General features: G+C 45.7%; 1 protein-coding gene across 5 annotated transcripts in view; it reads left to right on the forward strand.

The window, feature by feature from the left end:
* The window catches only part of LOC105693119 (amphoterin-induced protein 1-like), a 167,562-nt gene that overhangs the window by 120,808 nt on the left and 21,256 nt on the right, over positions 1-25,498 (forward strand). For all 5 annotated transcript variants that reach the window (XM_012412822.3, XM_048655332.1, XM_048655333.1 and 2 more), the window contains one exon: positions 22,736-22,815. The gene's annotated coding sequence lies outside the window, so the exon portion shown is untranslated. The remainder of the gene's footprint in view (positions 1-22,735; positions 22,816-25,498) is intronic.

The raw sequence follows: 25,498 nt of genomic DNA on the forward strand, positions 1-25,498 counted from the left end.
CATAGGCTTGCGAGATTTTACATACGTGCAGTTCCATCGCCGATGAAAATGCCAAGAAATTTCAATCGAATTCTGCGGAGCACTACCGTTTCAATGTTCCAGAACACGTATTCGTACCCGTCGCGCGTACGTGGAACAGGAACGCACACCGTTGCGTTGTTACAGTCGGGGCGTGTACGTACGTGGAAGTCACGTACGTAGGCACAAGTTTATACGTAGGTATCGTACAATAGCGGGCGTCGCGCGGCAGGCATCGGGTATATAGGCCTGTTAATGAGGTGGAATCGCGTGGGATTTGCGTCATTGGAAATTGTGCCTTGCTACACGGCTGATTGGCAGGGGATGAAGCAGGGGGGGGGGGGGGGCTAGGGAAACCATGTTTCGGCTAATTGCGACGATTTTCAAGCGCTCGTTGGTCGAACATTTCTGTGCGATGATTTGATTCCTGGCGTCCTTCGCGGGTTTCGCAGGCGCCGACCCTCGTTCGGTGTCCCACTCCGGACGGTCACTCGACGAACCGTACGGTCGATACTTTCCTCGAAACTGGAAATTCTCGAAGCCGCGACGCGGATCTCCTCGTCCAGGGTACGTCGAAAAATCGCTCCATGCACCGGAAGATTTGGAAAAAAAAAGGAGAAAACAAAAAGGGGGAAAATATAACGTGTTCAACGACCACACCGTAATCGCTCGGGTATTCCGTCCGTGGAACAATGGGCAGTATTCACCAGTTTTAGTGTCTCAGATTTCGGGCACGTAATGGTCAGAGTTTAGTTTCAGTTTGCTCGTAACAACGGTCGTCCGCCCCCTCGGCAACCCGTTCTAGGTGCGGTTTGTTAAGCTGGACGTCCGACTATATAGAGAGCTAATTTGGCTCGTTGCGTATAAAGTGAAATATTTAGTATAGGCAGGTGGGGACGGTCGGGCCAAATCTTACCGCTCCGCTGAATTATCAGCCGGTCTTTTTGTTAGCGGTCCCTTTTGCTCGGCGCGATAATCGCGAGATAACGTCCAAGTCGGCGCGACACGTTCCACTCACGGTTCCGGAACACTGTAAAATTAGGTTTACTTCTGTCGTGTACGCGTTTTCAATTTCATCCGCTACCGATGTTCTAGGAAACGCGTAACCCCGTGGCTCACACACACACACACGCGCGGCTTCGTTAATTATTCCGGAGAACAAATGGTCGCTGTTTATTATCCGAGTAGATTGGTATACAGCGCCCCATTACGAGATTACGCGCCCGAATGTGAGCACCCCGAGAGTTATCACTATTTAACGAAGTTTGGTGCACGAGAGAAATGAAAAAAACCAACGAAGTGAAGGACAACAACGAGAAGAAGCCGGCGAAGAAAAAAGGTAGAGAAAAATCTCTCGTTTCAACTTCGTCGCCCCCTTCCAGCGTAACATCCACCTTCAGCGCCGCGTCTGCATTACTTCTACCCCCACGGCGTCTCGTGTCTTTCTCGCATTCACATTCGCTGTTACGTACGTACGTACATTACGTGCACTCGCTGTTCCCGAAGGTTGCCGGGGCCAATGATACCGGTGGTACACACTTTCCTCCCCCCCTCCCCGCCGCGACTTACAATTAGACATAGGAGTTTTCACGAACGAGAAACGCTTTTGAACGTAATTGTAATTGTTGTAGCATCACTCCGCGTTGTCCCCGAGGGGGTGGCGGGCGGGTAATTTCGAGTAAGCCGTACCCTCCTATTTTTCTTTGTTTCAATTTTTATTTCATTGCTCTATTTTCGGTCCCCTACCGCGCCCGTCTTTCCTCTTCTATCTCGGTAAACTCTTAAACTCTTCGTCTTCTACAATTTACAACCCCCTATACCTGTCTACCTCCCTGCAGGTATTCCCACCGGCCACTTCACTCGCACTCGCACTTCCGGGCTGTATATCACTCCGGAGTACGTGAGACGTTTGATCAAAGTCTGATGCATTTGCCTCGGCCATCCGACATATCGCTACATTTCGTGTAAGTCCAACTCCGACTCCTCTGTACGATGATTATTTCCGTGAAAACTTCGCTCAGCATCCCCCCCGGTCTTTTCTGCAGATTGTTTCATCCGGTTAACTTCGTTTATTTTTCTCATTCGTTCCGCACTTGGCAACGTAAAAATTGCATAAGAAATTCCCAATCGTCGTTATCCTTTGTCGAGTTTTTTCCTTTCTTCTATTTACTCCGCGTCAATGGCGAATGGAGGAAAAAATACAACAATATAAAATGATACGGTAATATCGTACGAAGGTGAACATTTTATCGGAATACCTCCTCCTTAGGAATATGCGCATAACGGGTCTACATATTTACATGAGGTGTAATGCTACTCAGACATGCGATAGTACACCCTTGACGCCTATTGTATGCGGCTGAATCGGAATTATTTTTTTTTTTTTCTTCCCTTTCCTTTTCCTCCTTCTAACCTATTACACTACTCACGTGTTACCTATACATCATGCATGTTACGGGGAATTTTATTCTTCTCTCATCCTTTTTTTTTTTTTTCTTTTCTCTTTTTAGAAAATTTTTCGACCGACGAAGAAAAACGTGGAAAATAGAAAAAGCTCGAGGAAAGAAAAAGTTTAAAAGTAAGCTAAAAAATAACTGCGGTAGATTGCGGGATTTTTGAACGATAAAGGTCCACGCCCTCCCCTCAATCCCCTCTATTTTATCGTTCTCTGTATAACTCGAACTCCGCTTTTTGCCTCCGCACTTTTTATCACGAAGTATAAATTACACTTTACGTTTTACGCTATTAGAGTAAATATACTACTTTACGAACATATATACGAATGTACGTATAGGTGGGTATACTACCCTAAAAACACACATACACAACGCCTATCTATATAAATATTAAAATGACAAAGTTCGGAAAATAATAGCGCTAAACCTGAAGGGTGATGAACAGTTTTTTTTTTTAATTAATTACCTCGTTGTATCGTACAGACTTGGCAATAAAGAAGAGAAAAGGGAATCTGATTTTCGAATAAAATAACGCGTCCCGTCTTCCCTCATTTAAATATGATCTGATAAAATTGAGGGATTAAAATGGATTAGTTCCGCAAGGACGTGGATTGATGGAAGGCGGATATACCTATAAACGAAGAAGCGATATACGTATAACTCGGGTATATTTTATGTGTAGTAGAGGGTTTATACCGCTCAAATATACTAAATACTTCAGCGGTAACAATTACAAGTTAATTAGATTGTTAATTCACCCCCGAAAATAATGATAATAAAAATAATAATACGAGTGCAGTAAATTTTCTAATGAAATTTCATTGAATTTATAACGCCCGTTAGTCGCGCGTACATGCGGATACATTGTACACGGCATAATGTGGGCGTTGCACGTAAAAGTCGGAAATTGTATAACCATATAAACTGAAACGGCAGATGAATGTGAATTATTAAAACCGGTCTCTGATTATACAACCTGTCGGGATCCACCATAATCTTACTACATTAATCAGGTCAGACACTCGGCGACGGTAAAAATCATTAACCGAGCGACGTGAAATGGCCAAAGAGAACCCCATCCGATTCACTCCCGCTAACACACAACATTACCGTAATCGCAATCTTAAACGAAATCAAGTTTTCCACTCATTTGATCCAACGGAAATATTATCCGGGGTGAATACGTTTCGACTTTATAACGCGATGCGAATTTCTCTTTATTTCACAAGCTCCGCCGGTATATCACGAAGCCAGGGATTCTCTTACGATTTTGAACCGCCGATTACGTCCCCGATTCGTCGCTACGATTCTTCGCATAATGATATTTCTTTCGTTCGTCGTAAAAATTGTTATTTCTTTTCAGCGAGCGTTCGTCTGACTCGGAGAGCACGTAAATCGGCACACTTGATTCCTCGACACAACTTCTGTACCCTCGAAGGCTCCGCTACTACTCGGGGTGGCCAGAGCTTCAATTTCTACATTTTCTTTTCTTCTCCTCATTTTTCTCTCACCTACTCCGCTTGAAAATAGAAGGAAAAACATCGTCATCGCGTACACGTGTGTCTACCCATATACACCCTCCGCCTGGATCACGATACCTTTTCGCGAGGCACGTACAGTTGAGGTCCAGAGTAATTGTTGTCTTTGGTGCGGACCCACACGCGGTCGAGGAATAATGAGGTGGTACACGTTTGCGCGAATTAACACCGTCGCCGTAGACAGTAGCCCGTACGTAAAGAGAAGCTCGCTCGCTTCGTACGTTTCATCTCCTAGGTACCCATCTACCGACCCGCAAGATACGTACGTACCTACCTCTATTCCGTTATTCGTGGAGCGAATTGTACCTGGCAACCGTCGCGTCCGTTCGACGCGTGTTATAAATACCCGCGGACCGTGAGCAACGAAATTCGGGTCGAACGTGTGTATTGTGCGGGTAACGTATGCCCGGAAAGCTGCATGTGGTGATTCTATAAGCGTGGGAGGAACCTGAGAGGAAGCTGCGCGAAATTCTGTCGGAAGGAACCGTGTGTGGAAGGTGATGCACGTCCATGCCCGTGCATAAAGGCTCGCCCACGTCGTATACCTTTGCGGTATGCAGTCGTGGCATTATCACGGTCGGTCTAGGGAGCAAGCCGGATGCGCTCTTTGTGTAATTCCATCGAAATCTGCATGGTAACGGTACTTCGGTTCGCGCGAAAGACGCGACGCTAAGGGTGCGGCTGAAGCGAATAAGCGTGAGGGAAGCACGCCGGCTTTGGCCGGCTCAAAATATCTCGATGGGATTTATTACGGACTCAATTTACAATCGATTCCGATCCCGCCTAATTATTCGCCATTTCCGTATCCGTTCCATGTCCGTTTCGCTATAGCTACTTCGATTTCGTTGAGAATTATAAAAATAATCGACGCGATCGAGGGGCGAAGAAATTGGCGTCGTTTCGGATCGCTTATAAAAGTCCATTATACGGCATTTTCATGTGTATAGAGCAACAAACATTCCGTTCCGTTCGGTCGAGACAAGAACCGCGCACGTTGAGTAAAACTTCAAAGATCTGCCCTCGAAATTAAACGTTAGCTGATTTGTTTGACTTGCGTGGTTTACGGGCGCCCAACCTGCCCAGGGCTCTAATCAATTTTAGGGTTCTGTTTGCGTCCGTTCGAACGTTAAAGGGCACCAGCCGTTTTGTATTTTCAGCGTCGGCCCCCTCGGTTCCTCGCTATATTTTCTAATTCGTCCTAGACGCCACCGGACGGGATTATATCCTAGCTTATCCCGGGAGTACTCCGCGCAGACTTCAAAACCAAAGTAATCACGAAGCTCGCCGGTGGACCTTTCCTCCCTTTATCTTCAGGTATTCTTTATACCGCCCGTCTATTCAACGACTTCTTTTATCTATTTTTATTTCCTATTTTTCTTCCTCTCGTTTTGTAGTTATCTCTTTTTTTTCCAGTATTGTTTTTTCCTTTTTTCTTTTTTTAGTTCCTATTTCCTTACTTTTATCTCGCAACTATCTCACAATCAGAAATGGCTAGTCTTTGTATCGGACTGGCATTCCTTTCTGCAGATCGTGAGCAAAATGAGCGTCCGAATAATCCGCTGATAATTATTATCCTTCACTCATACAAACGCCAAAAATTTCCAAAAACTTGAAGTCTATTTCGTGGTGGAAATTTGAAAAAAATCCGTGCAATTATTCGAGAGATATCGATGTCCCAAGCTCGGGTCTGCGAAGAAGAAGAAGTAGAAGAAGAAGAAGACGCCGCGAATCTCGATATCTAGACTTCTGTTCGGTTTTCAGCTGCTCGGCGTAGACTTCGTTGTTATTATCGTTGTTGCTTCATTGAACAAACAATTCTCTGAGCGTTGATAGAAACTGGGTGTAAAAAACTTTCCCAACTGTTTATCCTTACATTGCCCGGTGAAAGCACTCAGCTTCTTGCCACTAACTTAGGTATAAGCGAGGGTATAAGGTTTTGATACCACCGGTAACAGGAGCAACCCTGAAACTGGTAAAAACAACTCGCGAGCAATTATAACGGGTGCTCAGTTAAATTCCGATGCTAATTCCTCCTGAAAAGAAACGCTCTGAATTTCGTTAACTTCTGGATCGCTAAATTTTGTTTTCCTCCTCAATTTCTCCCTCCACCAATTTTTTTTTTTTTTCCCTTAAACAACCGAATTACTTAGTCATGCATTGCGGAGCTTCCGCTGCGAGTAGCGAGCGCGGTAGGTTTCGATTCAAAGCTTTGACGTTCTCTGTCCACTGTTTTTATGAGTTTTTGTCGGGCAAGACCGTTGTACTCGTGTACCGGTACCATTCAAAAGAACGTCTCCACTTCCTACCGCGAATTGTAATCGTTCGAGGTTTTTCCGGGCCACTAAAACGAGGGAAAATACCCCTTTCCCTCGCCATCTCGACGTTCGACGAAATTCCGCGCGAAAGTTCTTCCGAAAGGCCGTCGCGTCGTAAGGACAAAAATTAGACCCGTATTATCTCATTTTTATCACCTCCACGGCGTACGGGCGTCCGACTATAACATTACGCTTGTGTGGCAGTTCGGAACTGTTGGCTCCGGATGTTCAGGAAACTGAGATCGCATTCGGAAGTCGCAAACCCAACGGCTCTGTCGTTTAAGTATCTCAACGGTCGTAGGTGTGGAACGCGCGGCACCTCACCAGACGTTCTCGTTCCGGACGTACGCCGGTGTGTGTTACATCACTTCTACGAGTCGGAATTCATGCCTCGAACGGCGCAAAGCGCACTACGTGTTTCCTCCCATTCGGATTTCCTTCGGATTCCCGTTCATTCGTCGTGCAGCTGCAGCAAACGTTTGACGCGGATGTTTCGCTGGCTCGAAAATGCCTCGAAATGAAATCCTTTTTCCCATCGCGGGGGTGAGGGGGGAGCGCCGAAATTATTGAAATTTCGTTGCGAAACTGAGGATGAGGATGAGGATTCGGGGCGGGGATTATTTTTATTTTTCATCCCATTGATCACGCCCTGAAATAACAAGGGTGCGGGGTCGATCGTGTAATGTGAAAAAAAAAATTTATTACGTCGGAACTGCAGAACGGCTTTTTATTATTCGGATTATTATCGAAGGCGTGTGCATACCCGTGTTGAGAAAAACAAAAAAATATTCTCCACAGCATATTCACGCCGGCGATTTATAAGATGAGTATAAATCCGTCGGTCGAAATTCATTCGGACTTTTATCCCGATTGGGTTTTTTGTTATTCGTTTCGTTTCATCATCGTTATCACGGCGTAACTTATTCGTCTAGATGGAGGCATTTAATTATTAGTTTTAACCCGTACATCTAGTTGTCAACAGACACACTTTCCGAAATTAAAACAATTTTGTTGAAAAGCTAGCTTAAAAAAGTTGGATGAAAATTAACACTCCCACGTTCATCAGCGATATTCTCTTCGGCCCTCTGCCTCCCTTATCATTCTCTGCTCTATAATTTTCGCCCTTTTTTCTCTCTCTCTCTCCCTCTCCCTCAGTCAGACACTCGCGGTCTATGTCTTGTGATTATCTCCGAGGAGCCATTAGCGGTAATTTGTTGGCTCTCGCAAAGAAAGAAACAAATAACAGAACGAAGGAATAAATTCAATTACCAATTAGCAACATAACGTATGCTCATCAGCAAACGAGACAACGTTTTCCATTATAATGACCATCATAAACACCCATCCGCCCACCTAGCACGGGAACAACGTGAGTGGCATCAACACTATCGACCATACATATGTATGTATGCAGATACGCAGGTATACACACGCGCACATGTACACATAATATAACCCGTATGATTGACGTCGTCGATGTTGTGCCACCCGCGATGGTACCGGAGAAATTCAAGCGGGCAATATTATACGCTCGGTGCACCCTGCGTAACGTAGTGGTATGGACCGCTGAAGGACGTTCCCGCAACCCCCCGCCCCTCCCGCCAACGCATACGTGAATTTGGGCAACGGGTTAATGTCGGGGGAAGGTAGTAGTAATCGGGGGGAGGGGGGGTGGGGAGGTGAAGGGGTTGCCCCGATATGATTAATGCCCCGTGTTCGTTCCCGTATATGCATCGGGACAGCTGTGAGTGAGCTACGTGGGGTACGTTCCTACGGCTCTACGTCCAATACACTATAATATGCGCTTGACATATGCCCGGTAGCGAGCAGCAGACGTGTTTCGGGAGCACGACGTCGCGATCCGCGTCTTACGAATCGAATAATCACCGCCGGGAAAAAGATAATCTCCTCGTCGCTCGCGATAACCCCTTCGTTTGACCGATCTTGTTAATTATACCGAAACGGATTGAAATAGCGAAGGAATCTGCGGTAGTTTTCCGCCTTTCAAGCTTCTCACTTGAGGAGCTTAATTGATGACCTATCGGGATTAGAAAATAATTTCTCTCTCGGGTGTTTTCCGGCTACCCGCGGTTTCCGAGCGAACAGATTTTAGCCGCGTAGTCCGATAACTCAGCTTCGTGATCCGGTCCGATCGATTTTCTACTTTTTTGTTTTATCTCCCGCCGCCTCTTTTTCTCAGTCCTTTTCCTCTTCATGTATTTCATCGTATAAGCGGCGAACGTCCTTTTCTCCTATTCCGCTTCTTCCTTTTCTTGGGGGGGGGGGGTTGGATCAGGATTTTCACCGACCTCTTTGCCGGGATTAAGTGGACTTTATCCCAAGGAGCATCTCACGCTGTTTCGTTCCGACTTTGCGCCCGCGTAAGACCAACTCTTAGCGGATAATTTTCTCCGTTTAACGAGCGGTTTTCATATCGGTTGTAGGAATTAGCTACGACTCGACATCTCTGCGTCGATATTGAAATTCCGTCCGTCGTTTTCGACGTCGTGCGACAGCCCCAGCCGCCAGCAGCCGCGCTCGCGTTATAAATATATATAGGCGTAATGTACATACTCCTTTTCATTCACCTATTCCTGTGCCAGAAAGACTTTAAAGACTCGAGACTTTCAGCCCTCGGAGACGATCGGGTCAGGTCCCCGGTCCAATTACACTTAAATTTATTTACGACTACTCATTTCCGCCCATAGGCGAACTACCTCGCGGATAATTCCTTCGCCTCATTGGCCAACCCGCCCCCTGCTCCGAGAACTCGGGCTGCTTTTTAAGATCGTCCCGAGCAGGGAATTTCGATTCGACATATCGCGCCCCCGATCGATGCACAAGCGTCGGGAACGTCTCACTCCGGGTCGAAGACTCGCAGTCAAAAGGGTGGCTCCGTTTTCAATCTCGCCCCGTCGCACAAAGTCCCACATTTTCATCTCGCAGCTTATATCTGGCGAAACTTCCGACTTATTCGATTGTCTCTTTTCTGTTTTCTGTTTCTCGGTAAACTTTCGAGTGCAAAAAATCCCCCCCCGCCCCGTCTCTTCGGCTCTTTCTCTCTCTTTATTTCCCTAGTTTCGATAGTCAGCTGGTCAATTTTACGGGCCACGAAGCCGCCGCGACGTCGCGACGCTGGCGAACTGAACAGCAGCGGGAAGAGGCAAGCTGTTACCAGGGGTCCGTATTTGCCTTCCAATCTCTATTCCGTAGCGAGAACTTTGCGTTATTATAACTTCGTGCGGGAGAAATACCTCGGGCTGTCCCGGTTGCATTGATTAGGAGTTCCTTCGAAATCCGCTCTGTGATATTCCGTCGAGTTCGTATTCCCCTATTTCACCACAGGAGAAAAAACATCGCGAGAAGGAAGTCACAATTTAGTGCGAGGACATATCTTTCTCTCTCTCTCTTCTTTTTTTTTTTCACATGCGTATAATTCAGCGGGGTCAAATGAAAGGGACGAAATAAGAGGGAGGGAAAAAAAAAAAGAAAGAAATAAAGAAAAAACAACCTCGCCGTTGGTATTTTTTTGCCCTGCCGATCCTATAAACAAGTTATAGCGAGCCCTTACTTATGCGCTCACCGAGCATAATTCTTCACTAGTCCTGCTTGACCAAGACGTTGTAATAAATTTATAGTTCGAACCGAATTGCTTTCTGCCTCCATGAATAAATCGACCGAAGCATTTTCTTCCTTATACCGTTTTACTGTGAAAGCGGGCCGCGGTACTACAGTAGAAAAACCACGTAGTGAACCTCCTTTTTTTGTTCCGCCTTATCCGTCCCGCATACGTAGAGGTACGCGGTGCCCCGGTCGCTCGATTATTATCGCGGCTCTTTTTAATTTTTAATCACGGTTTCTTATACGATCCTCAACCGTATTGTTACCAAGTGCGGAAGTTGATGGCCGTAAATCTGGTAGCCTGGATAATTTTCGAACGATCAATGGATTCGTTCGAAAGTGGCGAGAAATCCTCTTCCCGGGGAAGATATAGCGGTCGGTTAACCCGGGCGCCGCTGCCGCCGCCGCCTGCACCGCAGCTGACAAGGAGACTACTTTAAAACTTTCATCATTGAGTAAAATTTTTCTAACCGTCTGCCAGTCTGCGGGGTACGTGGTACGGGTATACTCTACGTTTACCCAATGTATATCCCTATAAATCCAGCCACATACCACTGGATAGTTAGCTATACACAGTTTTTCTCATGAATTTTTTACCAACGGACGAATCCCCCGCTTTGTTTCAACCCGACGAAAAGTTGAACTTGTAACGCGCGTATCCTTGTTACTCCCGTGGATGTGTACGGTAGTACAATATACCGCGTATGCACGTAACGTTTGAGCGATCGTAAAAATCAATGCACGAAAAACCTCCGAGGGTAGGAGGCTGCGGACTGGAAGACGAAGATGGATTTAGGGGGTGGAAGAGACACAGACACCGAACGTACGTGGGGGATATACATATCTGTATTTCCGCATACGTCTCTCATTCTCGGTCCTCTCTCTTCTTCCTTCGGTCTCACAATGCTCCCGCACTACAACTTCGCGTTTCAAACTTATTCGTATGAAAGGATTCAAACCGAACGAGGAAGCCCAGCCCCCCTTCAGACGCTACGTACTCGAGGAAAAAAGTCGATACACCGCACTTGCTTCCACTTTCGCGATTGACCCGCGACAATCGCGCGTTACTTCTATATGTATTTGTCCGTTCGATTAGTGCGAAAAAAAGATTTTGATACCGCTACACGTGTAGGTTCAGCTGAGTTTTATTCCACTCCGGTTGTGATTCATTTCGATATTCTTTCATCCCCCTTTTTTATGCACGAAGACCGGAGGGAGGGAGGGAGGGAGAAGTCTCGTCTCCTGTTTACGTTCCCCTCGATAAATTCCTGAGAAATCGGTATAAATTTCACTTACAGTCCGCTGTTATTCAACCCCTTATCTCCCTCTTCGATTTTTGAGTCTTTTGTACGTGTGCGCGGATGTGCTTACGTTACATGTATGTGGATATATTTCGTTCGCTGAGCTATGTGAAAAGTAAACAGTATCCCGGCGGCACGTAACACGTGTTACGTAATCCCTCTTCTTGGCCACGGTTTTACTAGAAATTTTCATCCCGCGGCGAGGAGGAGGAGGAGTCGTCGTTACAGAGGGCGGTACAACGACAGCAACGGCGTATTTTCGTCACGCGTCCGCCACCACTTTGTTTCTTCGTCGGCAATTAACTTCCTCTTGTTTGTCTAATTTGTCCTCTTCCGAGGCCCCCCGGCGACAATGGACATCGGAAAGTTCGTGACCAGACCTCCTGTTTTCCCCTTTTTCAGTTCCTTCTATCCCGTACCCCGTAATGGGGAAGAAGTGGAACGGCGAGAACGAGACGCTCTTTCTCCGGTTCCGAGGCTTTTAAGCGACGGTGTTTCGAGTGCAGCGCTTTCGTTCGTCCGAACGAACCAATTCATATCGCGACGTGGTCGAAAATTAACGCATTTGTTAGACCATAAATTGGCTCCGCACCGCCGCCACGCTTCCACGAGAAGGGCCATTGGTTTTTGGAAGTGTTTCCGTTGCCCCGCCCACCCCGAAACCCCTCTTTGCTAGCAATTTACCCCAGGGGCTTACGCTAAGCTTTCGCTAGCTCCGAAAATCCTGGAAAGCACGTCCCAAAAGCCGAATCGAAGGCGATGAAAATGTTTATTTGCTTCGCTCGTTTACCTGTACGCTTGATTAGTCTGAGTTTTATTATTTCACCTTTTTACTTTATTTTATTTTATCATCATTTTTACGCCACCAGGTTATTTTCAACGCCAGACATTTATCGCCGTCGGAAATCGCCGGCGATGAAGAATAAAAAAAAAAGAAGAAGGACAGATAGTATAAAAGTTCGGAATTTGATTTGCCCAACCGGCTACAAGGTAGCATTCGAACCTGCACCAGGTGAAAACGAATCGATATCCTTCTAGACCGAGACACGTGTTTCGCAGTCTCCATTATGGCGCCTTGTTAAGGGTGCCCCCGAAATTGATCGCGCCGCTTTTATCGAGATACGCGGATCTAATAAACCGAAATCGTCCGACATTTCTCACCAGAAACACGATATACGTTTTAGTTCGTTCTCCACCCCTCTGAAAAAAGACCCATTCCCACATTCCCACACAATGCACCCACCTAACTCTCCGACCTGTATAACCTTCGCGACGTCGTTCAACGAGGTGTTTCCGGCAATCCGCACCTTGGCGATCCCCGCAAAAAATTCCATCCCTTATTTCAACATCGCGCGAAACACGTTCGAACGAACGCTCTCCGCGGTGCCGATGCAACGAGAATTTTCCTTCATAAACCCAAATGCGACGCGAAATCGTACGTACGATCGAAGTAAACTACGCTTCGAAAAAACAAGAGGCAGCAAAAACATGCCCAACGAATATAAATATATCCAGTTGAAAGGAAACGTCGGAAAGCCGTCTGCATCTAAGGCGGTGGGGTGGAGCGAGGGAAATGCAATTTTGCATCGGTAACGTGTTTGCGAGTTCCAATATTCAACTTATAGTCAATATCCGAGGGTAGTCGTGGTTGTGGAGAGCGACCGCGGGCTCTAGATATCGGTATAGGTTGTTTTAAAGAATTCTCAATATCGACTAGCTTCTGGTAATATTTTAGCTTTTGATAATAGGGGGGGCGGGGAGGGGGGTGGCGCGTGGGGTGCTCGCGGTAACGCGAACCTGAGATAGATGGATTGTCGAATCTATGTACGTCTATGTATGGGTTCAATCAAAGCCACGAGGTCCTCAAAGAGAGCTGCGAAAGTAGGCAGGTGGGTAGTACCTACTTTGATTGAAAACAGTTCGGTTTCAATCTCAACCACCATCATCTCAAGACCGTCTGCTCCTGAATAAACACCTATCCAGCTGTTTCCTCTTCTGAATGGGATCGATTCTGTACGGCGTTAACCAAACCGGCGCGGGCGGGATGGAGGAGAGCGAACGAAATCCCCTCTCGAAAATCGAGAGTCCCGGAAACCCCGCCGTAGGATATTCCGAGTAACTCGGAGCGGGTCGAGCGCGTTTAAGCAAAGGAGAATTTCGTCCTAATTTCAATCCGGATGTTACCGGATGTTAACAAGTCGAGGGTTTCGACTATTTCCGATTGGCTATCGCACGGAAATCGGTTCACCTCTTCCGTTGTGTACCCGAATCGCTGATGAGTTTTTCTTCCGTTTATTAGCATTATTTTTATTATCCTTTTTTTTTTTTTGTTTTTTTTTATACGACTATTGCTCGCACCCGCCGAACACATTTCTCTACCCGAAAATAAACTCGATGCATACGACACCTTTTCAAAAATAAATTCTGCAGCCGACTATAGTGGTTCGAAAAAGGCAATGTTCGAAATTAATCAAACTTTACCCAGAGAATATAATGGATTGTTTATTGACGCGAAAGCGATCTGTTCTTTTGAAAATCAATTTATTCTCCTGCCTTAGCTTTGCTTCTCGTTTTCTCGTCCGTCAAAGTAAAACTTTTACCAGCCGATGAGTCTGCGGTAATCTTTTTCTGAAAATAAAACGGTCGAATACAAAACGGTGCAGGCGTAAAAAAAAAACAAAAAAAAAACGACGAACAAAAAAATTAAGTGACTGAATATAAAAAAAAACAGTTTTATGACTTCTCGTGGGGAAAAAAAGATGAACCGATGGCAATAAAAGTCCGCTTCGTGGTCCTCTTATTATTGGACCCACTAAGGACGACAATTTTGTGGCGATGCTCCAGCTCCAGCGAAATATGACGTTCAGCAGACGGACGAGATGATCTCGCCCGACGCGCCTCGCACCCTTCTCGTTATTTCGACTATATCGAAAATGGAGTCTGTAATTTCGCAGCAAACTATATGGGCCGTACGTCACCGCGGTTGAATGGAAATTCTCCGGGATCCGAATACTTTCCAAATCCGTGCGGATCGCGAACACCCCATTTGTCCGCTCATGCCTTGGCCGGTATACCCATTACCGTTCTTCTATACGTAAATCGTTGCACTTGTGTAGCCACTGTGCTGCGCTGGAACGGTTTCTAACTTATTACCCACCCTATATCCATAGCTATACCCGGGCACTTTTATCCTCAAATAACCGGCGACCACGTCGTCCTGCGCGCTCAGAGAAACGTCGCCGGAGATATATTATATTCCAGGAGTGTAATTTTCGCGGTGCAACTTGGCTATTAAACTCCTCGAACGGGTAAGGTAGCCTAGTGTAGGTGTATTCCTACTTACGTACCTACGTGTAGATAGGTAGGTACACGTATACAGGGGTACAGGGGAAACCCGGCACACGGACTTACGCCCAAGTTATAACGCGTCGCGACGTCGACGATATGCCGTCGGTCGTACCGACGACACGTGGGGACAGCAGGTGAAACCGTCGCGGCTGGCAGGATAGGTGCAATTAAATACTAGAGCTGCTCATTTCCCGGCCCATAATCAAGAAACTTATGAGAATACCTCATACCCCATCTCCCGTACCCCCCCCGTATACCTCCTTCCGGTTTAATCAGATTAGTTCGTGCGGAGCTACCGTACCGTTGACGCACCCCGAGAAATTACCTCGTAGACGACGGATTTCTTTTCGAACGTCGCGGTCCGTCGATTTCGAATATCGTATGCATAGGTACACACACGCTTTACCCACGGATTCGATTCGCAAATTTATTTACGAACGCCGGGCAATTACCGGGCATATTTTTTTTTTTTTCCAAATTTTCTTCTTTTTTTTTTTTGTTTGGCACCGCAAAACCGTGCGGGTTATAAATATAACTAATAGTCCGAAAGTGGCGGAAATAAAGAAAAAGAAAATCATCCTGCAAGGCCTTATCAGGCGCGGGCAACATTAGTGACTGCAACTTGGATATATCGCCTCTTTAATGGGACCCTTTCAGGCGGGATATTTCACGGCGGAGGCGAGTTTAGGTACTTTTTACATCTATACGGGCATGTTGGAAGCGGACATGTGTGCCCCCCCGCGCGTACGTACGTATACACACCTCCGTAACGGTGGTGTATTCGTTTTGGTTTCGTTTCCCGTGCCACGAACTACCAGCTACTGGAGCCATCGCCGCCTCGCGAACCACCTCCCCTCGCCTCAAACCCCGATATATACGAACGAGACTATGCAGTAAAACGCAGCTTTTCAAGAGCTCCTTTTCACCCGTTTCTCCTCGTCGTACCATCGCCGCTTATTGTCCTAGGTAAAGGCGAACTGACGGAAGCCATTTTCCAGCTATAGAGAAATTATTTTTAACGATACGGGCGGAGGACGACTCCTGCCTGACATCCACCGAGGAATTCAAAAGGACAATATACCGCGCAAAAACAACAACAAAAAAAAAAAAAAAAAATACAGTAGTCTTCCTGTTTCCGTGCGGCAAAATGAAAATTTTGACTCGAAGGTTCCCCGCGCGCGTGTTTCGTATTTTTTGTACAAAGAGCGTGTTTTTCGACTCGGCGTGTAAATACCTATAGCCATGGCTTAAAGTTTAAAGCAACCCGCAGCACGGGGTAGTACGTCAACGCGGGGGGGGTCTGTGTGCGAAGCAACGGGCGAGGCTTTACGTTCTCATACGTTATGATAACGTATGGCTTGGCTGGCGTTCGCACGCGCGTCTCGACGCGTCTTCGTGGTTTGCCGCAACGTTCGTACCTAGAGGAGCGAAACGCTACCGAAAGAGGATATTCCGGATATTCAGCTACGCTGCCGAACCATCGCGTCTTTGCCGAAGCAGAGCTGGTAGCTAAATCCCTTGCAGTTTCCGGTGAAACGTGACGAAAAAAAAAAAAATCAAGGAAAAAGAGGAAAGAATCGAATAAAATACCGTCACAGATATGGGTCCGTATAATACGAAGCTACAGCTACAAGGGAGCTTGCGGCAGCAAAGAAGCTGGATATAAACTTGCACCGGATTATATATGTATATATATATAAGGGAAAGTCCTGATTTCAATTTTTAATAAATTTAAGTGCTGCGGCACGCCTACGAGGCGTTATACCTGCTCATAAAAAAAAATGAATAAGCAACAAGCTGAAAACCGCATGCCGAGAAAATTGCAGAAGCAACGAGCGGTTAAAGCTCACCCCTAAAACCACAGCGGTTGGTTATAAAAACCGAAATTTTAGTTCATTCAACCTAGAGAAGGAATAAGTAAAATCCCCGAACTACGCTACGCCGCTCGACTCCGGCAAAAATTGAAGACTAATCAAATTTTCCGGAATTTCTATCGTACTCCGGAAAGCCTCTTTCAAATTCGGGTTAAATCTATTCGGCCGTGGTTAAACGAGCGTGAATATGACACATACGTACCGCACGTGCACGGCTCGAGCCTGGAGAGTTCTGTCCACAAGTGATCCAGAGTCATCTCATCCGTGAGAACCAATTGCGGATGGTCATCGACTTCGCGTCCTCCGCTCTCGGTCCTCGTCCTACCGCGTGTCGGGTCACTAGTCTCTATCGATCGGCGAAGAACAAATAGATTAAACCGAGTTACCGCGGTTGTACGATTTCGGTGACCTTTTCGAAAAGGCAAATGTCCGATCGAACTTGTATTTTATACACCCGCTCTCTTCGGGGACCCTATGGTTCCGCACCGCCTCGCTTATACTTTATACACCTCGCCTACGTTTCGCCACGGAGTCTCGCCTGCACATACCTATGCAGGCTTTGATAGTCCTAATTATGCAAATCGTGGAGAACCGCGAGGATCTCGTACCTCCGGACACACCGTTATTCCACCCGTGGATTCCACCTCTGCCACCGCAACGAAACTGGAAAACGTCGCCGCTATTTCCATGTCCCGTCAAGTATAACGTTCTTCTAAATATAGAGGTCATAAACGGAACGTATATCACACGTGATGTGCGGTATGGCGGCGAGGTGCGGGTACAACGTTCGCTGTGACGTCCCGACGTTGCCTCGAGGAAAAGTCGTCGGGAAAAGCTTCGGATAAATGTAGTGGCTTGAGCAATTTTCGGTACGACATTTTCACGGGCTTTACGCTTTCAACGTTCCAGTCAATTCCGGGGAAAGAACCTTATACAATTTTCATTTCAACTGTAATCTATACGCGCACGTCGGTTATAAACTCCGAAGGGCCTGTACGTAAGGGTCGCCATCCGGCTCGAATTAGCGCTGCGAATCCCTCGAGAAAGGGTACTCTCTCGGTTATACAGTGGGTAAAACTTCATCCGAAACGACGAGGAGAAAAGAGCGGAGGATAGGAAAGGATAACGTCATCGTATGCCGGGCACGAATGCACCGTTTTCAAAATGTGATTGAATCACGACAGATTTATTCATGTCACTCGGCGACGCGTGCCCGCAAGGGAGCTTGCGGTCAGCTCCCAGAAAAGGAGGTACCTTATACGCGCCACCGTATCGTATACTGCCTCACAGTTACACCCACCGACCCACCTATCTTGTCCACCTACGAACAGGGAATGAAGAATACGACGGGCTGTTGCCGTCGTACCCTACAGGGCGATGATCCCCGGAGTGTGGGTGTGCAGGTGTGGTTAGTATTATATACTTGCCCCGGCCATCTTGAAATGTTTTTATAGAGCTCGAGGCGTTTGTGAAAACAATGACTGTACAGGATGGAATCGGAGGTGGAGGTCTCGGGCGTATGTGACGAGTGCGTGACATGGTTCCGCAGAACCGTTTCCTTTGGTCCCTTTAACTTCCTGTGTATTTGAAACGCAATTATTTGCCCTTTTTTTTTTTATTTTTGTTTTTTTACTTTTCTCCCTCGGGGGTTGAAGATTCGTAAGAGCGGGAGGGAAAAGCTCACTCCCTAAACGACGTTATTAGACCTCGACGCCCACTCTTCCCTGAGCCGTACATCCCATCCTCGTAGTCGACGAATTAACGAACGCAAACTCCCCAACACCTCGGACCCGTCGAATTCAACCGATCCGATGTTCCCCCCATCGCCAGCCACCTGGTAACGCTCGGAGAAAACCTTTTCTAATTAATTAAAGGAAAGAGAAAAAATCTAGTTTGACTATATTGGATATTGGATACCGTGGAGGAGAGTTTCGATAGAAATTCTCATTTCCTCGCTACTGTGAATTTTTCCTTCACCGACACAATGTTTCGACTGTAACGCTGGAAAAATTCTAGATGATTCTTTGCAAGCTTTGTCCTTCGCAAAGATACATCCGCGTTATTATACCTATTAGGGTGGGTTGAAAAAAATTTTTTCACCTGATGATTACTCGATCGATTTCATGAGTAGATGATTTTGGCTTTCAGATTTGGATTCCTCAGATGATTATACGTGAGATAACCCTTGAAAAGCCAAAAAATAAAATCAATTTTTAGGCCAGAAGTGAAGTGGTTTGAAAATTGATTGTGTTACACTTTTCTGACGTATTTTGACCTCGGGAATCCGAATCTGAAAGAAAAATTGACCTATCTTTAAAATTGACCGAGTTATCGCCGATTTTCAGCTTTTTGGGATCAAAAATAAAAAATTGATTTTTTGATATATCTTAATGTAATTTGAGCTCAGAAATCCGAATCTAGAGGAAAAATTGATCTATCTTCAAAAATGACCGAGTTATCCTCATTTTTTCGCATTTTTTACCATAAAAATGGAGATATCTCGAAGGGAAAAAATCGTAGCTCAATTTTCTCAACGGAGTCGTGTTCCTGAGGTCAAAATACATAAGAAAAGTGCCATACGATCAATTTTAAAAAATAAAAATTTTCGGCCAAAATTTGAGATTTTTCCAAGGGGTACCCCTTACGATTTTTTCAAATTTTGACCAAAAATTTTTATTTTTTAAAATTGATTGTATGGCACTTTTCTTATGTATTTTGACCTCAGGAACACGAATCCGTTGAGAAAATTGAGCTACGATTTTTTCCCTTCGAGATATCCTCAAATTTGTACCAAAAAATGCGAAAAAATGAGGATAACTCAGTCATTTTTGCAGATAGATCAATTTTTCTTCCAGATTCGGATTCCTGAGCTCAAATTACATTAAGATAGATTAAAAAATAAATTTTTTATTTTTGATCCCAAAAAGCTGAAAATTGGCGATAACTCGGTCAATTTTAGAGATAGGTCAATTTTTCTTTCAGATTCAGATTCCTGAGGTCAAAATACGTCAGAAAAGTGTAATACAATCAATTTTCAAACTACTTTACTTTTGGCCCGAAAATCGATTTTTTGTTTGCTCAAAAATCGATTTTTTTTTGGTTTTCCAAGGGTAATCTCACGTATAATCAGCTCAGGAATCCAAATCTAAAAGCTAAAATCATGTACTCATGCAATCGATCGAGTAATCATCAATTATTCGCTGTGGTGAGCAGAAAAATTAAGACATATCGATTGGTTTTTGTCGTAGACCCACTTTGATTCGTCGCAATCTATGCCTGGGTCGAAATATTCGAATTTCTCAATTCACCAGCGAGCCCGAGCTTAGCTGGAGTCAGGTAGCCACGGGCGCGCGGTTTGTTATGGGGCGTCACCTCTGCTCAGCCCCGAAGGTGACGTCTCACAACAAAGCGCTACGCTGCTACGCGCAAACAAAATTTTTCTGCTGGAAGTACCACTTGAAGAATTATTCATTCGAAAAACGAGTGGGCTACCTCAAAATATCAAGTAAAAAATTTTTTTCAAATTTAAAAAATTTTCTTTTTTTATAAAGTAATAATTTTGCCCCCATGCTAAGATAATGAAAAAAATAAATTTTCTTTTCAACCCACCCTAATACCTATGTATATTCCCGACGTACAGCGACGGTTTAAACTGCGAGTTCGAAGTTTAAATACCACGTAGAGATCTAGATCTGCTTTAGCGGTGAACGTAGAATTCGGTGGAGGGAGTTCTAGAGTATTTATGCGCACACACACGTCTTATCAATTCCTATCTCCGTATCCGTGTAAACGAGTTGGTATGAGGTGCCTAACATGGCGCACTTATTGCCGTGGTAAAGTGTCGGTGAGCTTAACTTCTGGTAACAGTTTCCTTCCAAATATATGTACGTGTATACGATGTATACATACCCGCGGTGTGCCCAGGTGCCCTTATGTAGACTAGAAAATTTTGTACGGTTCGCACGTTGGTGTAGGGTGAGGACGGAGGGGCTTACGTTGGTTTCCACGATCTCGGAGTGAACTTTTAACGCGAGATCCATGAATTTCGGATAAATCAGAGGTAAGCCTCTCCCCCGGCTTACCGCGTATCCTCGTCTCCTCGATGCTACAGAAGAGGGCCTACATCTAAATAAATTTGCACCCAGGAGCATGCATTATAAATGCTCACTTGTCTACTCGCTATCTGTCTTCCCATCCTCTGAAAAAAAGACGGGAGGAAAAAAAAAAAACAGAAAAAGCGGATCAAGTGGCGTTTCTGCAAGAAGTGCGTGCCAGAGCCCAGGAAGGAGGAACGGATGTGCCGGTTCCTCTCGTCGGCAAGGGTTGGAATGATTCTGGGTCGAATAATTCGTTCTCGTGGCGATCGTCCAAAGGAAAAAAAAAAATATATATATATTCTTGGATCTCGAAATTGTGAGACGTGTACAGTACGTATGTAGTCAATTTTTGGATGGGTTTGAATTTATTGCGTCCGGATGTTCCACGGAGATATACATATATCGTACGGGAGGGGTGTAAATGTACTTTCGGTACAGGTAGAGTGGGAACGGAAGCTGCTTGTGAAATGAACGCCAATATTATCACACCACCCTTTGACTGTTTAATTGACAAAGAAGACCTGGATAATCCTTGTCGGCTTACGCTTCGTTCAAGCTCGGTTCTCTTATATGCCATTAACCTATTAATTAGTGTACTCGTTTATCCTGATCAACGTCTTATCTTCGCACCTCCTACCCATTCTTTGTCCTCCTCCTCCTCTCTTCTGCGTAATAACTTATTTACCTTCAATTTCTGTATACCCGTACAGTTTGCGTACGTGTACAACATCCTCGTAGCCTATACACTCGACTAGGTAAAACCTTAGCGGGAGCCGAGCGAGGCAAGCCTGAAGGCGTCAAAGAAGAAACATTAAGGGGTGCCCTGAAAGCGCGTTGTAAGCCGTCTTCGCCACCCCAAACCCGTCCCCCCCGTCCTCCCTTCTCTCCTTTCTCCCCTATCCTCCGACACTACCGTCGTCTCGAGTCGCGTAGCTTCGCCCCGCGCCCTCCTCGCGTATACCCGGCGTCTATAATCCTCCGAAGAGCCGGGAACCCCAACCCTTTTTAACCCGCAAACCTACCCCATTTCATTCCATCCTATCCCAAGGCAAACCGAGTCAAACCACGCCGAGCTTCTGCTCGTGGGGCTCGGGCTCCGGCAGCTCCGGTTTGCTCGAACCCTCGCTTCTATTTTGGGCATTTAATTTGTCTTATGCCTCCTACTAGATGGATGCTAGACGGGGCAGAGGCGTAGATATAACCTCAGATCCATAGTCGCTCAGGTCTGAACTCTCGGCGGCAACCTCGCCGCCTCGCTATCTTCTCTATATCGCGTACGCCCGAGCGAGCCGGGGATCGCCGTCTGTTTTTATCTAAATTCCTCGGGGAAAATTACCCACGTCGCGGGAAGATCGGGGGGGGGGGGGGGGGGGGGGGGGCCGTAGGGGTACCCGGTTAAAGAATTGGTTCAAGACGGGACGAAATTTATGCAGCGGTTAAATGAATTGCATAAATTGTATGCCTCAATGAGCGCGTCTCGTGCTTAACGTAGCTCTCGGCGTACACCACCACCCATTAAAGCACTACGGAACAATGAGCTATAAATTGTTCCACAACCTCGGCGAACCTTCTTCTATACTTCCAGAGTCCCCCTCGGGTTGAAATCTCTTGGAAAAACTAAATGGATTTATAATATCGATGATAATTAAAGAGAGAAGCGAAAATGGTGAGAGGGCGGAACATTTATCGGATGCGCGGAGGATCGATCGAACATCCTCTCGCGATCGGAACGGCTCTTCCATCACCTCTGAACCTTGACGAGCGTGCAGAAGCGTCGAAAACTATCTTCGCAAGTATAGTTCGCGGATAGGGTGGAAGAGGAATTTCGTAGAACGGGGCCACGGTAGGTGGCTACCTACGCGTCGACCTAGATTAAACCGACCGTTATAATTAATGTCCGTTTATTAATTAGCCATGATTAATTATTGACGTTCGTGGACAAGCTCATTATATTACGCGGTGCCTGAATAACTGTTATTAATGTTCTCGCCAAGACCAGTGGTACAACGAAAGTTTCCCGTCCATTTTTTCCTCCGACCAGAGTTCTGTTTTTTTTTTTTCTGTCTATTCGTTCGCTCATTTTTCTCATTTTTCTCCCAACGATGAACGATCCGGAATTCTCTGTTGTATTTTCGTACGAAACTAACGGTAAGTTTTATTATTTCAGAATCTGCAACGAGGCCGGAGCTGTAGCAACCGCAGGAGCTGGAGGCCTGAGTTAGCAAGCTCGAGCTGTGTCAGGAAAAGGTGAGCAAAGTGAACGAGGAACGAGTGAGTTGTATAAGTGAAAACCGCAAGCGTCAAAGTTTGTCTTTTGTTATACAGGCAATGTTTACACGATGTACTCATGACCATTTGCCTTCCTTCCGCCTGAAATCAGATATTGTTTCTCCAGTTATACCCTAAAACCATCGCGCCCCCAACTCCAAATCGTTTCGCTTCGATTACTAGAATATATTTCTTCAAATTCGCCGGTTTGTTCGCCCCGTTTCCTTCCAGTTATAAAATTACCACCGACGAATCAAACGCTCAATAATTAAACCGAGGCCTCGGAGTTCAAAGGTTAATTTTCAGCGGTCTCCGACTCCTCTTCGTTCGCTCTACGAACCTCGACCCCCGCACTTTCACGTCTAATCTTCTCTAATTCCCATAAAACTTTTCGAAACACGTGTCCCTCCTCGTTTCGTCGTTCATCCATCCGCGCGTAGAATTGCGCCGAGTTATAAATTTTTTTCCGGCATTTATACGCGTTGGTTTCGAAAAAAAAAATTTTCAGAATTTACCACCGACTTGACACGTTCGAATGGGTGTTCGGGGCTATTGAGAGCCCCTCGTAAATCTCGCGGGGTTTTCCATGGCCCAAGATGGAAGTGAGACAGCGCCGGTGTCGGGGGGGTGGCGTATGGCGGGGTTCAGGGTTTTCGATGAGAATACCAGAACTAGAAAATTCCCCACCCTATGAACGAGCGCACGCTAAGCAATTCCGAGAAAATGAGGGGAGAAAAGTGGAAAGAGGGAAACTAAAACAAACAAGTAAATGAATTGAAAAATAAAGAAAGAAGGAGAGCCGAGTGACGACGGCGAGAGGAAAACGGTCAGAGGGTCATTTTAAAAACAGACGCGACGTACACGTCTCGCGATAGTTGGGTATATTCTGATTGTTTTTTCATTTTTTTTTTTTTTATATCCATTCCGAACGGGATAAGTGCGGACGGGAATGAGAGAAAGAACGAAGGAATCGGGCTAACCGGAGGTCGTTCGGAAGACGTACGACGCGTCTCGAGGTTCGACCTCCACCGATCTTGGTCCGGCGATCTTTTGCGGTGAAATTCTCGCGTTGAGGGACCTCGTGACAAAGCACTTTCATACCGGTGATCCATCGCTCGGGTTCCCCGTGAAATGAGAATATAACGCGACCCTTTGTCTATGATCGCTCAACCACCACCACCACCTCCCCCTCCCCCCTTCCGATACTCCGTCCCTCGAGCGAGAGAAAATTTTAGCAAAATTCCCCCATATTTCCGCACTATAGATCTACCTACCAAACCCACCTATATTCGCGCATACCTACTTTGTCAGAAAACATTCGCTCGTAACGTTTCAATACCGTTAGAATCTTCCACCCTCTTCGGTATCACGTTTTTCAAAATATATCCTTTGTAAAAACAAACCGAGGGAAAAGAGTTATGTTTCATTAGTTTTTTTTTTCTATTTTTTTTTTTACTTTACTTTATTTTATCTCACTATTTCATCATCTCCGCGCATTGCGTGTATTGCGAACTTACGCTCCCCCCGCAGTCTCTGGTGATGAAAAGTAAGTATGTGAAGCTCATTATTTGTACATACGTGCGTACGTAGGCGTATATGCGGTGAAACGGAGTACATCGTACCAATTTTTTTTTTTGCTTCGTACGTTTTTTATTTATACCGGTACGGCCGGCGCATGGCATCGAAATTTCAGAGCGACACTTTTGTCCCCTCTCAGTTACATTTATACGTACCTATGTAATAAGTATATCTGTATAATAATGTACGTATACGATGCAGGTACAATTTAGTTCGTGACTTTTACGTTGGTATATGGAAAGGATTTTTTTCATTTATTTATTTTTATTCTTTTATTCATTTGGTTGGCATCAAGGGGGCGATGAAACGTTACATTTTACTTTTATTTTTATTGTTATTTCACTCACTTATTGTCGTTTAGAAACAGAGAGTGGGAAAATGGGAATACGAGGAACGGGACAGAGCGAATTGTTGTTGTCGAATGCCTCCAGGCAACGCCCCTCTGACGAACAAAATTAGAAGGAAATGTTATACCCGCGTATTTCATGGGGAAAGTAAACGTGACTTCTTTTTGTTCGTTCGGTGTAAAATTTGTCTTTCCCTTTTTTTTAGTTTTTTTTTTTTCACCGTTCCGAATTCGGTTGACTCGAATTCGAAACGGTCGGAGAACGCAATTTGGAATTACGTGTGCGTGATCTGAGCGGCGGGGCGGTTTTTGGAAGTTATTCGGTATAAAATGAGAGATTTAAAAGTTGTATGGGGTAGTCTTAGCGAGAGGGAGAGCCGGAGAGGAGGGAGACGGCGTGTAATATACTCTTCACAATATCGCGGTGCAGACGTAGGGAAAAGCGGATTTTAGACGCCTCTCCTCACTTTCGGTCTATACAGCTTCTATATCCCGGGAGGGGAGGGTGGGGGGGGAGGGGGGGGTTGATTTATAGAAGACGGCCTTATTTGAAAAGTTTATGCAATCCTTTCAGCGTGGCACACGGATTACGAACATCCTACAAGATTCAACGAGAAAGTTGAAAAACCTCGAAACAGAGCGGGGCGGCGGGCGTGCGACTTGCACCGGAAAACGCAAGTTTTATTGAACTCCGAACCACCGGCATCGGATGCATTCTGATATTGAAATACCATAAAC

Source organism: Athalia rosae, chromosome 5, assembly GCF_917208135.1.
Source record: "Athalia rosae chromosome 5, iyAthRosa1.1, whole genome shotgun sequence".
Classification (NCBI taxonomy): Eukaryota; Metazoa; Arthropoda; class Insecta; order Hymenoptera; family Athaliidae; genus Athalia; species Athalia rosae.